General features: G+C 44.2%; 1 protein-coding gene across 3 annotated transcripts in view; it reads left to right on the top strand.

The window, feature by feature from the left end:
- Positions 1-18048, top strand: part of gse1b (Gse1 coiled-coil protein b) — a 167054-nt gene that overhangs the window by 101668 nt on the left and 47338 nt on the right. The gene's annotated exons all lie outside the window — the stretch shown is intronic.

Genomic DNA, 18048 nt, shown 5'->3' with positions numbered 1-18048 from the left:
TGCCTTGGTCCCCAGGGAGCTTTTATAGCCTTTCAGAGTATGTGTGTGTGTGTGTGCCGTCTTCTACAGTGCACTTGTCAAATGTGACTCATTACACTACCTTAAATAACAGAGGACGATAGCTATTCTCTAGCATTGCCTGTCCCTTTTAATGAATAGCAAAATAAAAAACCAAACAGATGAGTCTTTTCCATTACCTGTCAATGTCTCCTTCATCACTGAACTGTGTAACGCTCCTGGTTTCATTTTAATGCAGTAACCTGTGACATTTTCTTCTAAATAATGTCTTCTACTCTCTGTCTTACCTACTGATGTAAATCAGTGGAGATTTAATCTCTATTTGCCCTATAAATTCATGGTGTTTCATATGTCTATGTTCCTTGTGGTGTACAGAAATGGATATGTTTTGTGTGTCCAACAGCAGTGTGTTTGGAATAAGCAGATAAACAACTTGGTTGTTACAATGAGCAGCAATGAACATAGAATGAAAAAGACCTGCACCTTCATAATAAAAAACAAAACAGTATAGTTTGTGGGGTGATTTGTAATAGTTAGTGCAGTGCAAAAGCAGCACAGTAATATGAATTTGTCACCAAAGATGCAACCTAAAAAAAATTACAAACAAAACCAAATTCAAGGGTCTGGGATAACTGGCTTCTTTTAAAACACTTTGAACAATGCTGCTATAGCAGCTGGGAAGCAGGAAACAAATTCAAAGATGTATTTGCAGTAATGAAAATATTACAGGTGCTCTTTTGACTGTTGTGCCTTCTTCAGAACATTTACTTAAATGTAGTTGACATCTTTTATTGACTTTTTGAGAAAGAGTTGTTGAAAATTAGCCTGTGGTGTGTGGAAAACAAATGGATCTTCTTGTCCTTTTGCTCCTTGTCTTCATCTTGTCCACCTTACAGAAATTGAACACTGTATTTTTAGTTCTCTGTCTGTCTCTGTCTGTCATTGTGTCATCAGACTTGGTGGTGTAGCACCTCAGGGGGACATGTCACCTCTCAACCTGTCTCACAAGGTGCGAGACACTTCAACACCTACCTCACACACACACCTGCGCAAAACAGCACAGGAGCACGCACATGCCTTCCAGCAATGATAATGTGTATTGTTTGCACACATTCAGCAATGTACATACTGTGATAGCATGAAGGGTGTGTAAATGTGAACACGTTGCACAATCTCACTTATCTGTCCTTATGTTATAGCACACACACCTACACACTGTTGACACAGTGTACCTGTCTTAATTAAACATTTGCTGATTTCCTGTCTGTATAAATAAAAAGGGCTTTGTTCCCAGAATAACTCCCCCTCCCCCCTTCCCCTCTGCTTCCCTCCATATCTCAATCTATGGACTCCCCTCCTGTTCTACACTTGCCCTCTCCTTCTGTCTGTCTCTCCTTCTTCCTTCAATCATCAGTCCCCATTTGCAATTATTTGCCCTATTTGCCTGTGCGTGTCTTTCGCACTCCCACTCATTCTCACTGTGCTTGTTGTGCGTGTGGATGCGTGTTGTGAAGTTTTTTTTTCCTGTCCACTGAGTCTTCCTGAAGGTGTAGGACCCCTTAGTCCGCCTCCTTCCCCTTCCTAAACTCCTGCCAATCACCCCTCTCTTTTTCCCCCACTGTGAGTTTCATAGAATGGGTTTGAGAGCAAGTCAACCCCTAGGGCAAACTGTCTTGCTAGACTATTTCCCCATCATTTCTCCTTTTCTCTTTCTTTCTTTCTCTCTTTTGCTCCCTCTCCTGCTGTTTCTTTTTTGTTGTTGTTTGGCATGGCTGCTTCCCAGCAGATAGTTAACTCCTCACCCATACTGCCACCATCTCAGTCAGGTTTGTGTGCAGAGCAGGCGGCAGCATAACACAGGGTTTTGGTGTTTGTGTGCTTATTTGTGTGTGTGTGTTTGTGTGATAAAGAGAGAGAAGCGGGGAAAGTCTGCTGTCAGCGCAGCATGGTGAGCAGTCTGTGCGCTAGGCTGCACAAGCCAAGCTTCCTAGACGGACACACAAACGCACCCACACACTTATTTTCAGAGAAGAGAATGGAGGCGGGGGATCTTTTATATTTTCCTCTTCCAAACACGTAGCTGTTCTATTGTGAGCTGCCCTTGAAGACCCACAGCACTCTCTCTGCACTCTCCATTGGTTGATGCTTTTCTACTGTCTGATACGGTGTGAACAGATGCTCCCTTGATAGTCGTTGGCCTCTCACTGTCACTGGGGCTGTCCAATCAGCTGTCACCCTGACTCCAAATTGAACTGTGACCACTCTCCTCCTCGGGTGAAGCATCAGCACTGGCTGGTATTTCCCTCTCATCTGTACCCTTGCCTCTTCTATCTCTTTTCCCTCCAACACCACCAACCCCTTCACACACACACACACACATCCATTCTTGCTATCTGGCTGTGTTGTTGCCTAAAGGGAGTTCATTCTGCCCTCCTTCTCTCCTCCTCCCCTCCACCTCCTTCTCTCCCTATCAGCTGTGAAAGAGAGGGAGAAGGGAGGGTGAGAAAATGAGAGAGAGAGAGAGAGTGGCAGCAGTAGCGGAGGAAGCAGAGCCGTCTCTCCTCTGATCATCTTTCTTGGATAGAGGGATAAAAGACAGTCCCAGGAATCAGTCGTTGCTCTCTTCTGCAGGATTTACCCAGCCTGTATTTTATCCTCCCTCCTGCCTCTTTTCACCTCTTTTTGGCACTGGACCGCTATCTTTTACATCTTTCTCCGGCTGTCCCGACTCCCTTGGTGTGTGTTTGTGTGTGTGCATGTAAGAAAGAGCTGGAGAAAGCGTGTTTCCTGCTGCTGCTTGGAAACGGACAGCGAGTGTCTGACCCTTTGCCCGGGGGATCAGGGGAAAGAGCGAGGGGGTCGAGAGCGGGGGCGTGCTCAGGGGTTGACCCTTGCACCACTCTGTCTGTGTGACTGACTGTGTGTTTGTGTACGTGTGTGTGTGTGTGCATGTGTGTGTCCTAGCTGGCTGGGCGGTCCCAGCCTCACGCTTGGTTAGCGAGCACCAGAGAGCAGGAATGACAGGCTGAGTCCCAGCCCAGCCTCCCCACACACAGAGCCTCGTTTCTGGGTGGCTGCGAGGGCACATCCCCTCTCCTGCTCAGTCATCCAGGACGGGACGGCTGCCTGCGCGTTTGAAACAAGTTGCTCTCTCTTCATGACACTTAAACAGTAACCATGTTTGGACTAAAAGCACCACTTTACTACTTGCCAGGTAAGCTAATGGCACTTGTGTGTGATGTGGAAATGTTCATGTTTGTGTGTTTTTATGCATATAGGCTTGCAAATCCATTTTGTGTATGCACAGTGGTATGGGCAGTGTTTACGTGTGTGTGTGTGTGTGTCCTTCTGCGTGTGTTTGTGGGCTCTGAAAAACTGGACAAGAGGTTTGAGGTTAGCCCTGGAGTGCATCTAAGGAGACGCTTGTCATTGTGCTGCTGAGGTTGGAACCTAAGATCCAAGGCTGGTAATGCTGTGTGACAGCAGCTCTCACTCTGTTTCACTAAGCTTTTAGCCCTTTATCAGCATGGAAGTCAGCAGGTAAGTGGCAGCGTGTGTTTTATTCAACATAACCACACGACGAGTAGAGGAGAGAAGAGAAGAGAAGCAAGTGTATGGTTTTGTATGTGTGATCTGTGTGTCTTTGTGTCTGTGACTGTGCATGCATGCATGCATGCACACACACGTGCATTTTTGTGGTTGTGTGTGTGTGTGTGTGTGTGTGTGTGTGTGTGGCTCTGTGTGAAAAAGAGTGAGTACAAGGGTGGTGTGAGGTTACCGCCGGTCGTCGCTTAAGTGCGTCTCACGGCTCACTGGGCACTGATTGTGGGGAGGACAGCCAAGAGAGGGTAGTGAGAGAGGGAGAGAGAATGACAGAGGTAGAAAGGGAGAATGAAAGAGAAGGGAACTCAAGAGGCAATATTTTTCTCTCTGTGGCTCATTCTACCATATTTCTTTTATTTTTGTGTGTGTGTGTATTCATATGGAATTTTGTCTGTAAATGTATTAATGTTTTCCCTGCTCCTTAGTTGTTGTACATGCACACTGTTCACCTGTGAAGTAGACATAATTTGCGCTATGCTGTGTACAATGTATGCAGTGCCGGCTGTTTCACTCTTCTCTCAACATTGATTGCAAAGATATATCAAACATATTGCTGTTTAAATAGTCTGTATCGTTTTGTAATCTAAATCTGTACAAAGGTGCTCATCCTCTGGTCAATGTGTGTTTTCATCTGTGTGTGACTGTTGTCTCCCTATGGCAAAAGTGGGTACACTTCACTGACACTCAGCAGAGATACATTATTTATGTGCTTTAGTCAGTAGGTAGAGTGTGCAATTAGACTATATCCAACACCGCTTTAGCTTTACCCCTCACATTTCACTCTACAACCCCACACCCGCTCTAATAAACCTCTCTAGACCTGCCAGCTGCCCAGCCTACCTGTTTATTAACAGGGATGTTTTACTTTGGCACATTTTCATCTTCAGCTTGCTGACTTACAGTACCACCGAACTCAAACATTGCCTGTAATCCTGCAGCATTGTTTAGTATTATTTATGCATATTTAGTTTTTTTAGCTTCCTTTTGCCTAGCTTTTTTCCCTATCTGCTGTACCTTTTTTTCTTTCTTCATGCAAACATTTTTTTATGAGAAACCAGAAACCAAATAAGCATATTAAATTAAACTAATGTCATTTGAACTGGCTGTTTATTTTATTGCTTTTGTGTATTTTATGTATGTATTTCTATATATTTCATCATTCACTGTGGTATTTTATTTCGCTTGTTGTGAAGCACTTTGTACTTTGTTTTGATAAGTGCTCTATAAATAAAGTTTTATTATTATTATTTGCAAACATTTGTAGTATTTTTGCTTTAGACAGGCAGTTTGTAAACAGCTTTATATCTGCTGCACTCCACAATTTATTTTGTTCTGTACATTTTCTTCAGCATGTCCCTAGTCTTCACCATGTCCTCTGTGTCTGGCAAGCCCTACCTCTCTTTTTCAGAAGGAGGGTTTTGAAATGGAGATCTGCTGGTAAAGGCCACAGAGCGCCTGCTGTGTGAGAAATAAAGACAGAAAGAAACACACAGAGGTGTGTGTGTGTGAGGGGGTCACATAGAGGGAGGAATGACTCAGTGTAGTACTTTTTCTACATGTGTCGGAGCCTCTGACCACAGTGTATTCTTTAAACTCAAGGTGACTCTTGGATCAAACAGACCAGTGCAAGAAACAACCAGAACATGGAGAGAGAGGGAGTGATACACAAAGGAAATTAGAGGGGAAATAGGAAGGATGAGGAGAGACAAAATTAGGAGAGAGTTAAGAGAAAAGAGGGATTCAGTTGCTGGCTTTCACCTCCTCTATCTCCTCATCTTCCCCGTCTGTCTCCTCGGGGCTTTCTCTGACTCCCCTCTACCACCCAGCCATCTCGTTCATCTCTCTCCTCATCCTTCTTCTCGTCTTCTCGTCTTCTTCCCTTATTTGCCTTGTGGAACCTATGGCCTTTTCCTCTCTCCCCATTACTACATGTGTGTGTGGGTGTGTTTTGCCCCTTGTCACCTCCCACATCAACCTAGCCCACAGCAGGATGCACCGATTGAAGACACAGAGTGAGGGTCTTAGTTGTGACAGTGGCCAAAGCTGGTGAGGTCATTTTGTGTGTGTGTGTCCATCTCGCTTTCTCTTGCTCTGTCTTATCTTGTGTGTGTATGTGTGTGTGTGTGTGTGTGTTCCCAGCACTATGGGTTGCTTTTTCTCTTCCCCCTTCTTTCATTCAGCCTCTGAATGAGCCCCTGCCTGCCTTCCCGTCTTAACCGCTGTTGCCTTGGAGACCATGTCAGACACATGCTAGTTCACCATGATTATTTGACAACAAAAAAGGTTGGGTTAAATAAAGAGGAATGGGTTGAGGGTATATGTGTGTGTGATGGTAAGAGAGCAAAGAAAGTGGAAAAAGAAATGGATTAAGAGAGAATAACAGCAAGGGACGTAGAGATAAAGGTAGAGAGAAGAAGCACTTGAACTTGGGTTGCATTTACATCACAGCCGAGGTGGAGCAGAGCCAGGGAGCAACCGCATCAAAATGGAGGATGGCTCATGGTCACTCTTTCATATGCCTCCTCCTCACTTTTACACTTCTGTTTTTATTCCTCTTGATATCTGTCCTTCCCTCCTTCCTACACTGGTCTGTATCCTTCCTCCCTCTATCCATCCTCCTCCATACCTCCCTCCTTTATTCTCCACGGTGATTTCAGAGAGATAAAACCTCGTTTAACTTCTTATGTACTGTGTGTGTGTGTTTATGTGTATGTGTTTTTTGTTTGTGATGCCTGTGTGCATTTGTTTGCATATATTTCTGGTATGCATGTGTGTTGTGTGGCCTTGTATCTTGTATGCATGCTTGTGTGTGTTGAAGTTGACTGCCATGCTCAGAGCTACGAGGTCTTTCTGCTGTTGTTGTTTTCCCCCCATAACTGTCAGCATTTATAGCCTAAGGGTAAAGCAGTGAGAAAGAGGAAGAAGATGAGAGGTAGTGGGATGGACAGATGAGAGAGGCAGAGAACAAGAAAGTGAAACAGGCAAAAAAACAACAACTTGAAGTAATGCCAAAACCGCAAACCACAGATGCAAGCAGGAGAACGAGGAAGTGAGGTCGAAGAGCAAGGAGGGTTGGTGTTTTGTTGTGAAAGGCCACAGACTGACATGGTTTTGGTGTTGAGAGCTAATCCTGCCAAACTCGGTTCAGAGCAGAATGAAGATATTGAGGAGCATCAGGTATTGCATTCAGACAAAGAATTTGTAATCCAATCCACTAGTCAGGACTGGACAGATTGAAATGAATGGGTAACCAAATGTCTTAACTGAGAGAAGCAAGAATAACACAAACAAATCCAGGACTAAACCAGTCTGATTGTTGTGGTCTTCTTTCTTCCCATATCCCTGGCTCTCTCTGCAAATCAATTCCTTGAGAACACAGCGACATAGACAAAAAGCATTTCTACTCACACACACACCAGGGTAATCAATATGTGTGCGAGCCATGCTGGGTGTTGAGCCCTGGATCAGAGTGTGGACTAATCACTGGTGATTACTGAGCACTCGTTTAGGACCAGAGAAGAGTAGTGTGTGTTGAGAGCATTTTTTCATAAATGTACATATTGTGCATCTGCTTGTGTGTGTGCAGAACCTTTACACACTGGTAACCTTAGCCAGGGGAGAGCACTCATTGATAAAACCAGCAGAGGAGTCCATACTGTGTCAAAAATTATCTGTGCAGCAGTGTAATCATTATATCCAATTAACTTAACAAATATCTTTTCTTCTCCTTCCTTCTCTCCATTCCTAACCGAAGCCATCTCCTCCGATCAATTCCCACACATCTCCTCGTTGCATCTACTCAAGTGTCACCCGTCTTTTTCCCTTTCTCCTCCTCCCTCTGTGCTTTTATCCCCCAGTTCACTCTATTGTTGTATCAATTTATCTGTTTTACTCCCCCTCTGCACCTCAGTTCTTCCATCCCTCCATCCCTCCCACTCCATGTGCACTGACAGCTCTGTCATTAGATGGCAGTAGCGGCAGTAAAGCAGTCACATTGATGGACTACTAGCTCCCTCACCCTATCTCTCTCCCACTCTCTTTCCCTTGCCCTGCCCTTTCCATAAAAGCTCTGACCCGTTCTCAGTGTGGCATCTGTTCCACACCAGTCCGCAGGTGGCACTGCCCCAGTCATGGCCGTAAAGGTCGGTGGTGGCGCTCACCGGCTGCCCCGTTAGCCTCCTCATAAACCCAGGGCTGTTAAACCCTGACCCTGCACACCTGTGGCCTCTGCTCCTCTCTGGATACAAGCCACTACCAGCAACAGTGACGGGGTGTTCCAGAAATACACACACATTTTTGCACTACTATAATTATGAGAACCTTTTATTGACTACATATCCTAAATGCACAACTTCAACCAAATCATTATTAAAATTTCATCACAAACAGTTCAGCATTTCCCCCTGCCTCTAGTCTTTATGCTAAGCTAAGCTAAACATGTCCTAACTCCAGCTCTGTACTTAGTGGAATAGCTCATTTTGGGAAATGCACATTTTTGCATTTTTTTGCCGAAAGTTAGATGAGAAGATTGATACCACTCTCATGTCTATACGCTAAATATGAAGCTTGAGCCAGCCGGCAATTTTTCAACTTTTTCAGCTTATCATCTCCATCAGGACATTTGGTTCTCCTGCACTGCAGAGTTCTGGAACACACACACACAAACACACAAAAAAACAACTCACACAATGACACACTATTTCAACAGACATTTGGTGGGCTAACAGGTGCATGGGGGTAATGGGGGCTTTGCTGGTATCACAGTGACATACAACTATGATTTACGGACTGCAGTCAGTTCTCTCTCTCTCCCTTTCTGTTTCCTCTCATAGTCTTGTCAGTTTGGTACCAGGAACGCAATGCTGTTTGTTTAGTTCATCGTGTTTTATGCGGTTTGTTTGTTCTGCTCCTTTGTGACTGTGGACAAGGCACACACATACACACATACAGAGGCAGCAGTGGGATGGTAAATGGTTTCTTCACAGCTGTGTGTGTGCAGGGATATCAGTTGGCAGGTCTTGTGTGTCACACTCAGAGTGCTTGTCAAACACTCAGATATCATGACGGACACTCACCTCTGCTCTTTTGCGTTAAGTCACTGTGAACTTACATGAACCCCATTTGGAATGCGAGAGCAATGAGCATGTGGGCTCCCTTGTATTTTGTGGTTGAATGTGTGTGTGTGTGTGTGTGTGTGTGTGTGTGTGTGTGTGTGTGTGTGTGTGTTTGTGCATGTGTGTGTATGTTGTCACCTCTCTCCTGAAACATTATTCCAGCAGCAGAAATAGTCGAGCTCTAATTGCCGTCATCTTCCTTTGCCTCCACTAATCAAATTAGACTACAGAGAATTCTAATTAAACCTTGCCTGCATCTGATGGTGCTGGGTTAACACACACACACACACTCAGGGAGGCACAACACTACATGTTGACACATGTGCACGTAGTCAGTATTATTTTTCACTGATGTGCACTCAGATGAGTAGAGGTTCAACAATAGAGAGCAGAGTGCTGACTGGTTTGTAAGCTTCCCACCAGCTGACCACCAGAATGACTAAGGTGCATTAAGAATGGGTGTGGAAAGTATGGAGGTAATGCTGCACTCTTTAAGGTGGTTTGTGTCATTGATTTGTTATGATCTAGTAATGCACAAATAAGGATGCCCAGAGGAAGCAATGAGTTGTGTAAACTGAGTCACTGTACTCTGAGAGAAAATTAATGTTATGATGTATAGAAAGGCAGGTATGAAGAGAGAGAAAATGTGAGGCAGGTGGTAGTGTTTATATGATCTTTTTAAGGTGAGAACCCTTTATTGATTCCTTTCACAGAGACTTTACAGGACTATTGACACAGCATGCACCATGACACCACGTTGGACACGACCCTGACTTCTGAAGGTTAGAGTTGTGCTCTACATGATGTGCATTGGCTGACCAGACTAATTCTCCAGACAGGCTGGGGCCGTAGTCCTATCCACGTCCGTTTATTCATTGATTTGACATAATGAATTAGAAGTGCATAAGGCTGTTTGAGATGACTACCTCTCATCTCTCAGAGATGCATGTTTTAACCACCTGTATCAGACATACCACCTTTATTTTCCATGTTTTTTCTTTCTACTTGAATGAATGGTAAACAATTTGCATTATATATACAGTAGATATTAAACTTTTAAAGCTCTGGCCAAATTTTTCCCACAAAACCTATGAGTTCAGTCACACAAAGGAAGACATTTTTTTTATTTTTTGTGCCATAAACTGATGATTTTATAGAGTTACAAGGAGAAACCACAAGGAATCTGCATTTGCAAAGTTTATGAAACCATAAAAGCAGATGTGTGTTACAGGAAGGTATGTTAATGTTTATGCCTTCACACTTACACAAGTGCAGAGTCCAACAGACAGACAGACAGACAGAGGATAGCTGTTTTTTAGATTAGATTAAATTCAACTTTATTGTCATTACACATGTACAACTACAATGCAATGAAATGCAGTTTAGGTCTAACCAGAAGTACAATAAGCAAGTGCAGGATATAAAGTATGTGCATAAATGCAGGATAGAGCAATATTATGAAAATATTTTACAAGTGGTACTATGTGGTACGTTATATACAGATGGCATTACTATGAACAGAAGTATACTGATGGATATGTACAATAATGAATTGGACTCTGTTTCAGATGACTCTCTTCTGCAGGGCAATAGAGGTTCAGTTACATTTTGTCGACTTGCTTCCTGGCAGAGCACCTGCTGGCTAGACCAGCAGGCTTCAGTGTTCTGGTCCTCACACTGAACAGTTTTAATAAACATGTACACCCTTACTTCCACACACACACACTCAGACATACAGACACTTGAAAACTGGCAAATGCCATTGATCTCAAATGTTCCCTGCCCTTTTAACAGCACTATAAATGCATGGTAGAGAAACAAGCACAAAAAAGGAAATAGATGAGGTTAGAGGGAGAAGCAGGGTAATCCTCCCTCACTTCCCGGGGTAATTAGGAGTGTTTGAGGCTAAGATTTATGAGGAAGAGGAGTGGAAAACGGAGAACTGTACCACCCAGAGAGAGGGTAATGGGGAATTGGAAACTGCACTTTTCTACTCTGGAACTCTGTAGTAAACTGTGTGTTTGTGTGTATTTTTCTGTATGTTTTTTGTGGTGGGTGGGGGCGATCTTCTAAGCTGACAGTTTCCCAATCCCAATCCTAATCCCAATTAGTTGATGGGATTTCAAGTGCAACCCCTTCACTTAAGCCAAGAAATGAAGAAAGTACAATTTGCCTGTGTTCAGAGTGCTGCAGTGTTTATAGACGAGGGGGGGGGGCTCACTTTACTCAGTGTGTGAGTGTTGGAGGGGCTAAGGATGAGCGGCCGATGACCTCAGGGACCTACACCACATTCAATGGTGTAATGAATGATTAACCTCTGTCTTCTACTTTATTTGCATAGGTTCTTTCTTTGCAGGTTGTGTGTGTGTGTGTGTGTGTGTGTGTGTGTGTGCTTGTTTGTGTGCCTCAGTGTGGCTAATTGGTGCCGAGCTGCCAGCCTTTCAGCACACAGGAAATGGAAATGAATCATGGGAGACAGATTAAGAGAATGGTGAGAGCTCATCACATCCTGTTAAAGACTGGAGATGACTTGAGGCAAGGTCTCCCTGTCTCTCACTATCCCTTTTTCTTCCTCTCTCTCTATCACACTCTTGCCCATGTCCATATCTTTGCTCACTCACTTACTCTCCCCTTCACTGTCTGTCGTTCTCAGACAGTGGTTTGGCATGGGGCGAGTGATCAGTGACTGGGTCTAAAACATCCTATTAAAATTTGTGTCACACACTGAATTTGTGTGTGAGTAAGTGAGTGTGAGAAGGCGGGACAGGGAGAGACTCGATGATGGATGATAGATGATGGCTGTGACCTGAATAGATGGCTCCGGGCCGGTCAGATGACTTCCTCAGGAGGAGGAGTAATGAGGAGAGGGCACAGGATTACCGCTCCATCACTCTGTGTTTATGGAAGCCTTATAGCGACCACAAAACAAATAGCACAATGGCTATAGCTAAGTATAAATCTCACACACTGTGTTTGTATTTGTTCATACACATGTACAATATGTGCTTGAGAAAAGACGCCTGTCTCTCTTTCTTTTTTTTTTAACAATAAGGGAGCAGAGGGTTTGGTGATATATCTCGTCCTCTCTCTGATCTGGCCCTTTGGGCACTATGTTTGTGTGTTTACTTGTGTTTATTTGGCTGCTTGGTGTTAGAGTGTAGCCTTGATAGGGGTGGTTTCACACCCTTAGGGAAAACTGTACAAGCTGAAAGGTCGGACAAGGTTACTTCAGCGGCTCTAAGTGAGTCTACACACATAAACACACGTCCTCTCACACTATGCGTTCATGCCCTGAGCCCAATAGAGACAAGAGCAACTTGCTAGTGGTAAAACATGCTCTACACCACTGGTCCAGGAGCGGGTTTCCCTATAAATCCCAGAGTAAAACCAGTTGAAGGAAGATGCATCAATCTGACACGCAGTCGTCCTACACTCCGGTGCTGATTGATGTGGCCTGGCTCCTGGCTCTGTGAGTGTCTGCTCCAGTCTCTCGGCATCATGTCAAGGGAGGTCTCAGAAAAGAGCTGGACAACTGGGGGAAGCTTAGGAGGGCTGAGAACAGCAAATGAAGGTCAGAGGAATGCAGAGTGTAAGGTGAGAAAAGCGCTGGGGGGGGGCATGTGGAAAGATAAGACAAGTGGATGTGAGCTGGCTGCCGAAAGTGCTTCACCTATTTGTGCGAGACAAGAGGGAGAACTGGCACAAGAGGGATGAGGTTAGGGGTGTGTATGGGAGAAGAAGGGCTAGGGGTGGATACTGATGAGTATGGGGGAGGATGGGTGGGGGAGCGGGAACAGATTTGGGAGGGCCGGCCAGCTGAATCCTGGTGGGGAGTGGCAGGAGTAAGCTGGCACTGTGGAGGTGGGCATATGGAGGGCAGGTTGGCACTTTGGCTGCCACCAGAGCGTGCACCTGCCGACAGGGGGAGACTCTGCCAAGAGGAAGGGAGGGAGCAGACAGAGAGTGAGAGAGAGAGAGATTGGGTGTATTTGTGGTATGTCGCAGGGAAGCAGAGTTTTGGGGCTGCTGGAAACGGTCTCTGAAGATTTTGGATATTAATGAGGAGTCTAAGTGTATCAGACAACTGTGTGCCCTCTTCCAATGGTGACACACACATGCATGCCCGCACACAGGTGGGTACATGCAAGCACACATTCTCGCTCATTCCCCAACACCCAAACCTCCAAAAAGACACAAACACACTCAGACACAGTACTCTGTAACTCACCCTCAGTCTAAAATAAACACTTGCTCCACTCTCACCCTATTTGTCTAAATCTAGCACTCAAATGCACCAAGTGTGTCTCCTGGTAGAGTACAAATAAACAGCCTTGATAATCAGGATAGCATTTAAACCCTTCCCTACATACTCAACACAACAACAACCCCCTAATTGGACTCAAATGTTTTGCTGCTAACTATCTGCTAATTAGATCAGTGAATTCCTCTCACTCCCTCTCTCTTTTCCTGTGTCATTATTTGCTACGAACAAAACACTTCCAAGCGTTTTTACTGAAAAGTGCAGAGTCTTCCTACGTGTAGTGGGAAACAAGGGGATGAATTTTGTCATTATAACAGATGTGGGATGGTATAAGCTGAACATATATAACTGCTGAACTGAATGTGTGTGCATGGATTTATACATTTTACATACAGTACATTTAAGCTTTCATTAATCAGTGTGCTTGTGTGTGTTGGCTGCTCAACACCAACACAGATGCAGGAGTCAAAGGCCAGTGCCCTCGTTAAGCTGCTGTCAGAGAGGGTTTGTAACAGCCCACTGGAGTCCATCTGTATACTAACACAGACATGCACACTCAAATAGATCAGTTCCTCTGTGTGTTGGTGAAAACATGCATTATTTCATGTTTTGTATATACATAACACATTTGACTATTATGTGTGTCATTGTCTGATTTATGTGCACGTGTTTGCCTACGGATGTGTGTGCGTATAAGTGGGTGTCCGCAAGTCTGTGCTGTAGGTGAATGGTGAAGGGCAGTGACTCTGCGCTCTGGTTTTAGCCTTGGCTATGGATACAAGTCTTTTGGCTGCCATGTTTTCCTCTGATCTGCCTCCCCCCTTTCATCATGAAAACCACAGAGAGGCAAGGCAGAGGGAGACGGAGAGGTTTAAAGGCTGGCAGCAACACCATGGCCTTGAGGTGTTATCTCTGCCCCTCACTGTGTTGGAGAGAGAGGGTAGAGGGGGTGAGGAGGGAGGAAGGGCCTGTTGGAGTGATTGCAGCGTAGCCCACTTCTCTTTTTTTGTGGAGCAGGATGGTTAGCAGATGGTCTTGTTACCAGCAAAATTAAAATGAACGCAGTAAAATTTGCTTGTGCTAATTTCTCGTCCCCCAGGTGAGACCTCGAGCACTCGCATACACAGACAAGCACACTCATACATGTACACACATAGACACACCGCAGATACGGACGCATGCATGCATGCACACTAACATGCACAGCCTCGCCCTGCTGGCTTTAAACACACACCATCTGCATGCAGGGAAAGTGTGTCGGAGGAGTGTGAAGCGTGCACTTGGCTTAAGGAATGTGTTTCTAATGTTCATAGCCATAGCTTATGTTGCTTTGGAATGTAAAGAGTGTAACACTTCATCTCATCAGTCATCAGTAACCCAGTTGTCCAAAGACAGTGGGTGTTTTAGGGCAGGCTGACAAAGCTAAAAGAGGGCTGAATTGGCAATTAGAGGTAAAGGGTAGCAAGAGAATCTGTGCTAACAGGGAGGAGAAGATGGCATGTTCATCCACAGATGAAGAATAAATCTTTTCATTCTCTCTTCATCTTCCCTCCCTCCTTCCCTGCTTGCTTAGCGGTGAGATGAGAGCTTCTGCTTTGTAATGTCTGCTTCTTCATGTTTGTGTGTTTCGAGGATCCGTAGTAGTCTTAGCTTATCCCTCAGAGTGTGTGTGTTCTGCAGGGATAGAAGCGCCTTAGCCTGCCTTATCGTCTTACTCGCTACTGCTGTTTGAACCCCCAGGGAAAAAGAAAGTAATGGAGGGAGGGAGAGTGAGGAAAACATACCTATACCTAGTGTGTAAAGTGTCACAATCTTTACTTTTGTAGTGATTCCAGTTTTTCTTGTAAAAGCACTGTCAAAGATGGCTTTGTAGCAGTGGGCCATGGTGATTAATGTCACAGTGTAGTCCTTGTACCTCTTTGTAAAGCACAATAGGCAAATTATATCACTATAGTTTTTTTGTATTGTAGACCTTTTTATCAGCCAAGTTAATTCAATGTCTCACAGGCAGGAGAAAGAGAGCTGGCAGATTTTAAAGATGGCTCCACTGACAGGGAGCTAGATGCTCCTCTGCTAATATGCCATCAATATTTAATGAAATGAAACAAGGGGTGTATAAGGTGGAAGGGAAAGAGAAAGTAAATGGAAGAGGCTTAAAGAAACTTATTTGACTGTTTTTTTCCAACTGCCTTTGACCATCACCTCCTGACACTACTGAGAAAAGGCTGTGATAGAAAGAAAGCCTTAAACCACTCAAACAACATATTCAGTGGATGATCCCTGACACTCCTTGCCTTTGTGAAAATGACAACCTTTTCATGAAGGCAGATGCACTTACCTTGAAGCTCTGTGTATAGCATGGTTCTTCCAACGTTGCTACATTTAGAGGTTTGATTCCCACAGGGAGTGGCAATGCTGAAATGTGTGGACACTGATGGTACTGCAGTGCACTTTGGATAAACCTAAATGGCATATGTTACACTCATATGTATGTATAACACGCACATTTGCACACACTAACCTCTGTGGTGTTATTACCAAGCCACTATACCACCCACGCAGCTCTTGGATGTGAATGAAATGAGTCATATGTGAGGACGCTCTTTGCAAACACAGAACACATATGTTCCCCTTGAATGTACAAAACACTCCTACATACATTGTGCTCATAATTACAGGACAACCTCCTGCCCTGTCTCATTCTTAACCTACATGCACCAATGGGTGAGAAAGTGCACTCAACACACACATAGAGTTCTACCACATCTCCTGTAGCTCCTAGTGTGGTAGGTTGCAGGTCTCGGCAGAGTCCTTGATGTGTGCAGAGGAGTGATGATGAGCTTAATGCAGTCTGTCTGTGTCCCGGACGTGACCACCACATTAATATAGCACTAATACAACGTTCTGTCTGCTGCATGCTAATCACTGCCACACTCTTTCTCACGCTCTCTCTCTTACTCACTCTCTCTCTCTCTCTCTCTGTCATATAGTCTATTGTTGTGAGACATTTGAGACAGACGGGTGAAAGAAGACAGACTTCTAAAGGCTGATAGGATTTAACCTGTTGGCTGTCATAGCACCGCCACAACAGCAGATGTTTCATGCGTTATCAGATAATGCTGTGCATTTTTTTTTTGTATACCTGAAGTAAACAATTACTGCAAGCATGGATTTGCATAGGAAATGCTTTGTTACAACACAAAATTCGAATTTGTCTAGCATGAAAAGTACAACGTTAACCTTTCTTCAACTTGTTGTTACAACAAACACCACCTACACCAGATCATTCATTCATTGAAAGAAAAACTCAAAGCAGCCCAAACAGTCAGTTCTTGCAGTGTCTGCATACATATGCCCCAGCTTTTTGAGGCGGTGCACCTAAGCTGTGATGGGAGCCTCTACAAAGGTCCAGAACACCTTGAATGTAAAGTATAATTTGGCCTTAACACTTGTAAGGCCTTGACATTTGGTCCACCTAAACAAAGCCCTCCCACCCCTCACCCCACCACACACAACCACATCCTAGGCTGTTTGAATAAATAAGGCCACTTTAAAGCAGCTCAGTGGCCATGCCAACAGGCCTGAGAGGAGGAGAGGAGAGGGAGGGACTGCAATACTGGAATGAAACAGGAGGGAAGGGGTGGAGGGATGTGTAAGCGTGACTGCTATTAAATTCCTAATAATGTATTTGGCTGTTTTGGCAGTTGTGAAAAGGGTGAAGTGGGGCAGAGGATAGAGGAAAAGGGGTTGACAGCGTGTCACGGCTGGTTAAAAGCAAGCTGGGAGAAGAGAGAAAGGCCTTGTTTGTTGGGCTAAATGCTGTAAATAACATCAGAGAGTGCAGCTAAATGGAAATCAATGCAATTACCCTATTAGCATGGGCTTGAACTCACATTGGCGGCTGCTACATCTCTCTCTCCCTCCCTCCCTCTCTCCGTTTCCTGTACATTTATCACTCTATGCATGATGACATACATTTGTGGACAGACAAACCAGAGAAATGGTATTTTAAAACATAACAGTGTGTGTATGTTAGGAATATTCAGTGTGAAGCGAGCGAGTGGGCACACTGGTTTGTCCCTGTTAACTCCACTGCACTTGTTTAGATTTACATAACCTCCTTAATCATCCCTATTTTAATACCTAACAATTGTGGGGGGAGATTATGCTGTTAAGTGGTAAATCATAATTAGGTAAATAATTGGTTTGGCTATCATTGTCCCTGTGCCATCTGTTTGAGGGTATGTATGTGTGTGGGGATGGGTGAGAAGATAGGGTAGTGAGTGTGTGTGGGGCGGGAATGATGGAAAAGATCCCGGGTTTTTGTGGATTATGTTTTTGATTTGAAAAAATGATACACAAGTCATAAAAAGATTGTCCTTGTAGTTTTACATAACTCTCCCAGTCTCCCACTCGACTTCTTTGTCATTGCTGTAGATCCCATATCCCATCTCATATACTGCATAAGATTCCATGTTAACAAGGGATATCAAAGCTTACTTTCAAACTCAGTGACACAACGAAGTCCTTGTTTACAATAAGGTATTCTGAGCTAAGAGCTGTTTCATCTGTTTAACTGCTGTTTGCTGTCAGACAGTTGTATTACAACCTACAGTGCTATGGCATCAGTGATTGATTGTTAGAATGTGTTTGCACACATTTATCGGTGCTTATGAGTGTTTGTATATGTAAAAACAGCTCAGACACCCTAACTCTTTACTGTGTACCTCCTCCATCTTATTTTTTCCTCCATTCTTTACAGAAACATACAGTCACATCTGCTACTGACTGATGTGCATCCATCTGTACTTGTCCCATCTCTTTCATAACCCCACTCTCTATTTGTATCCTCCTCTTGTTTCCTCCACCCCCCCCCGTAGCGTTTCCCCTCCCTTTATTATTTCCTTTTCTGCTCTAAGCATGACAGTAAAATAGTCATTTCTGTAACCTCCCATTGAATCTCCATCTCTCTTCATCTTGCTTTCTCTCTTTGTCAGACAGAAAAATAGTTATTCTGGTGCTTCTCTCTGCTGATGTATTGAGGGGAACAGG

This window comes from Siniperca chuatsi, linkage group LG1 (genome assembly GCF_020085105.1).
Source record: "Siniperca chuatsi isolate FFG_IHB_CAS linkage group LG1, ASM2008510v1, whole genome shotgun sequence".
Classification (NCBI taxonomy): Eukaryota; Metazoa; Chordata; class Actinopteri; order Centrarchiformes; family Sinipercidae; genus Siniperca; species Siniperca chuatsi.
The sequence above is the reverse complement of the archived record's forward strand: the minus strand, read 5'-3'. Positions and strand labels throughout refer to the sequence as shown.